Below are 5,112 nucleotides of genomic sequence, written 5' to 3'. Positions count from 1 at the left end.
CTCAATGCCAAGGTGAAAGTGTTACCCTGACTTTGCAAAGGGGGAAGAGGTTGAATCAAGGTGACTCTGAAGTAGCTCATGTAAAGTTTTCCTTCTTAAAACTTCTTATTCCAGAGGGTCCCCCAAGAAAAAGCCCCAGGGAACACTTGTTCTCCAGGGTCAGGTTGGGAAACTGAGAAGGGAAGCCAAGTGGATGTGTGACGTCCCAAAAGGGTTTGGAAGACCTACACATTCACAATGGGGTTGATGGGTGGGGAGTGATGTGTGTCATGACAAAGCCAGAGAGACATGCAAAACACCAGCTGGTCTGACTCCCTCTCCTCCATGACCTTTAGTGTATGCTGATGAGATGGACTCGGATGTGCTTGGCACAGAGAGGCCCTGAGAGCCCACAGAGATGGGGGAAAAATCTGACAGTTCAGACTTTGGGATTTGTTTGGATTATATCCACTTCATAACGGCTGTTTTCAGGACAAATATTTATAGAAATTAGAAGAAAAGGACAACAGAAAAGGCTCCTTGAGTGAACAGCAGAAATGGAAGGGTAGGTCTCAGACACCTTTTGACAAAGCAGGCACTTCTGGTAGCAAACCAGCAAGATAAGAAAATACCTGTTACTTGTGCTCAGCTTGTGGCATGATCCAGAGGCTGAGCAGACTTTGGAGACACCAGTTTCAGTCCTGTTCCTGACCCAGAAGATGCCTGTGTAAGCCATGGCTCTGTGCTCCAGAAGGCAGGGTCTCTCCTGGAGGTGAGAACCTCATGTGGCTGCAGCTGCCTGGATCTTGGGCAGCTGGATAGGGCTGGTGCTGGGAGGGTATGGGCCATGCTGGGAAACATCACAGAAGCATCTGGATAAACAGAAACCCTCTGGACATCTGTGCCTCACAGCTCTCCTTACTGATTTGGGATGTGGATTTTGTTTTTTCTTAATTTAATATATAATGTTGTTTTACAGGTAGGCAGTGACCTTAATTTTCTTATTGCTGCAGTTATTTGATGGTTGAAGAAAGGGCAGAGTTGTATGAAGTACCAGGTAAAGCAGTCTGTGATGCTCAAGACTCTGGTGATGGAAAAGGTACCAGAATAGAGAGAACTCCTCACATAAAATACAGGAGGCTTTAACAGAGAAGTCTCAGGTTTCTCTCCTGGAGAAAGTCCAGAGAAGGGCCATGAAAATTATCCAAGGGCTGGAGAGTCTCTCCTACGAGGACATGCTAAGAGAGTTGAGGGTCTTCAGCGTGGAGAAAAGAAGGCTCTGGGGAGACCTTGTAGTGGCCTTCCAGTAACTGAAGGAGCTACAGGAAAGCTGGGGAGGGGCTTTTTACAATGGCTTGTAGTGAGAGGACAAGGGTAATGGATTAAAACTGGAAGAGGGGAGATTTAGGTTGGATGTTAGAAGGAAATTCTTTAGTGTAAGGGTGGTGAAACACTGAAACAGATTGCTCAGGGAAGCTGGGGAAGCCCCATCCCTGGAAACGTCCGTGACAAGATTGTACAGGAGCCTGAGCAACTTAATCTAGTGGGAGGTGTCCCTGCCCATGCAAGAGGCTTGGAACTAGATGATCTTTAAGGTCCCTTCCAACTGAAACCATTTTATGATTCTATGATTTTAAAAATTCAGAATTTACTAGAGTCTCTTGCAACAAGAAAAATGCTTCCATGGGAAGGGAGTGCCAGTAGTAACAGGCCTGCACTCACATCCAGTGGTAATAGAGAAACAAGCAGCAATTTCCCCTGAGGGAAGGGGAATTCTGGAAGTTAAACAGAAATGTTTATGTTTGTGAAGAATTAAAAGGCTTCCTAGGCACCTTGGCTTCCCTCTCATATCCTGAACACCTCAGGATAATGCATCAGCCCTGTGGCACAGGGAAGCAACAAGCTTTCTGCAGCTCCATCTTCTGCAGGGACACCAAGGAAACACCAAAACAGGGAGATGGGTAAGTGTGGACAGATCCAAAATTCCTGGTGGGGATTATTTACGTATTCTCTCTGTGCAGGAGACCACTGATTTCTCAAGAGCTGGAACCTTCATCTGCCCTAGTTTAAAACAACTACTGTCACAGGATTTGTTTTATTAAATTTAAGGCAACTCACACAAAAATGAAAAAGTCTGTGTTCAATATGGGTTATGCTTTACACACTGGTCAAACTGCTGTTCTCATTTCTGCATTTGAATTATTTTGTCAAACTTGCATTTAAGGCTATTCTGTCATGTGACTTTTGGCTTCACACCCAATACAAATAATCACCCTGCTCTAATAACAACTAGATGCTATGAGTACTCCTGCAAATGTGCCATGTAATCTACACATGCATTGATCCTAAATTAAAAGACAGCATCAAAATGTGAGTCACTTCTTATACACATTATTTATTGTCCATTTTGGGTAAGCTGGTGATGGTTGCCAATCCCATTTCATACCTGCCCTATCTTTTTCCTAGTCTCTTTATCCTCCTAGCATAGGACTGCATAGATGACCAGAGCACAGTCTAACATGTCCTTGTGTTTGCCTTTCACTTGGCTTTCATATGGATTTTGTCTCATGTCTTATGTCAGGGATGCTATGGTGGCTCCATCCAGTTGACAGTCTTCCTTCTCACCCATCTCTCCATTCCTGGCTGAATTGAGTGGCCAAAAATCTTTTACAGAGAAGCTGAACTCAATAGTTCAAAACAAACTTCCTGGCTGTTTCACTGAGTGGTGAAAATCTACAACCAAAGAAAATATGGTTTCATGGCTATGAGGCAAATCTTCTCTACCTGGCAGCCATGGGAGATCCTGAATGTGGTGGAAGGAAAACAGTTTTGTTGTACAGGGTGAAAGAAGGAAGAGCATGGAGCAGTTTCCAAAGCGTGACCTCATTTCTTTGCTCTACACAGCAAGGCAGGAAGACCCCATGGGTGGGGGGACACCAAGGAGGCTGGAGGTTTGAAACCATAGGACATCATGGCCAGGTCCAACCATACAAACTGCTGAATGCCAGGATTGCAGAGATGTGAGCCAGTGCTCACTACAGAGGGGATGACTGGCAGGACAAAGTAGGAGCCCATTCATCACTGGGCTGAAGGTTGTGATAAATAGGAAGAGCCTTTCCTTGTGAGGCAAACTGGTTTGCTGAATGACAAAGGAAGAGGTTCTTCTGTAACCTGTGTCTTGCACAGACTCAATGGAGACCTTTAAGTGTCGTGACACAACAAGACTTCCCACAACCTGAGTCAGCTCTGTAATCCCCACACTGCAGATTATCACACAGACACGCACCCAAAGCAGCAGAAAAAAATGTAGATTGCATCCCTTAGGAGCCACAGGCCTCTCTGGTGCTTCCTGATGATAACATCATCATGCCAAACCAAGAAAAGCAGAGGGTGTGACTGACCTGCATTGCCCAACTTCTGCCACTCAGCCAGCATCTGCTTGGCCATGCTGGAGGAGAAGGCAGGAGAGGGCTGGCTGAACACTGGGACAGGGGGAGCATATTGGCACATTGGCTGCTGGTTAGTTAGAAGCAGCTGTGGCTTGGGGTGGTTTTCAATGGGGAAGGGCTGCCCCAGGTATAATCCTGACTGCAGTGTCTTATGGGAAACACTGGCTAAGCAGAGACCATCCCATTCTACTGAGCTAGTGTTAGGTGAGAGGCACTCACTGACCACTGAAAATCAATAGTGTTGGCTGAATGAAACCTCAGATAATACTAGTGGGCTCAGCAGATAGGCCAGAAAGATGCTAATAGTCATGGCTGATCCCAGCACCCTCTCTCTGACAGCAGTTCACATGCTTCAGGGGATGGAGGACACCCCTGGGATTTCTGTAACAACCTCCTACAGGATGAGTGATCTATTTCTTATCTCTTCAGGCAGGATCTCATACAGGCCATGAAATCTGAGTTGTACCTGACCAAGTTAAAGAGAGGCTATGACTTTACCTGGGACTATTCTGACAAGACTGGCTCAACTACCCTGGCCTGAGTATCCACCTAAGGATCCTGGCACTGGAGGAGAGATTATTTTAGTGGCTTTGAACAATGGAGACTGAGGATCATAGCAGAGGGATGACAGCCAGGGAGATCCCTTCCTCCTTTCTCTTCCTGCAGGGCCTGGCAGCTTTAGTCAATCTCTTCTAAGAGAAAGAGGAGAGGTCCATCAAGACCTTCATTAGTCACTCCATCTGCATACCTTAAGTCTTTATAAAGTTAGGCAAGTGTTGGGGCTGGGGACAACAGTGCTTGAGCTGGAAAATGCTACTAGTTTCTGCTCAGCCCACACCTATGTTGCAGAGTCCAGTTTACTCAACTTGCCTGAGAAGTGTGTTCTAAAAGCATTTTGCCTTTGGGATGCTTCTGTGGGCACATGCTGGAAATGGCTCCTGTTCAAATCCAGGAGCTGACACAGCAAAATCTTGCACTTAGTTACTGCAAATCACAGAATCACATAATTGCTGGAGTTGGAAGGGACCTCTAGAGATCATCTAGTCCAACTCTCCCACTGAAGTAGGATAACCTAGAGCACTTTACACAGGGCTGCATCCAAGCTGGTCTTGAATGTCTCCAGCAAAGGAGACTCCACAACCTCCCTGGGCAGCCTGTTCCAGTGCTCTGTCACCCTCACTGTAAAGAAGTTTCTCCTCATATTCAAATGGAACTTCCTATGTTCCAGCTTGTGCCCATTGCCCCTTGTCCTGACACTGGGAACTACTGAGAAGAACCTGTCTCCATCTTCCTTGTACTCACCCTTTAGATACTTATATACATTGATAAGGTCGCCCCTCAGCCTTCTTTTCTCCAGGCTAAACAGTCCCAGCTCTCTCAGCCTTTCCTCATAAGAGAAATGCTCCAATCCCCCCAGTCATCTTTGTCACCTTCCTCTGGACTCTCTCTCTGTCTCACTTGAACTGTGGAGCCCAGAACTGGATACAGTATTCCAGCTGTGGCCTCACCAGGGCAGAGTAGAGAGTAAACCATTAATTCAGAGTCACAATCCATTTGGAGTAAGTCATGGAAACTCATTACTTTGTTGATGCTTGTTCAGCTGCTTAGATAATCAAAATGCTTGTGAGAACAGGCTAAAACTCTTGCTCTTGGCCTAAAAGGTGCAATGAGCAGTGTCACGTCC

Source organism: Chaetura pelagica, unplaced genomic scaffold (genome assembly GCF_000747805.2).
Source record: "Chaetura pelagica isolate M959 unplaced genomic scaffold, ChaPel_1.0 scaffold85, whole genome shotgun sequence".
In the NCBI taxonomy this organism is placed as follows: domain Eukaryota; kingdom Metazoa; phylum Chordata; class Aves; order Apodiformes; family Apodidae; genus Chaetura; species Chaetura pelagica.
This window is presented reverse-complemented; position numbering follows the sequence as displayed.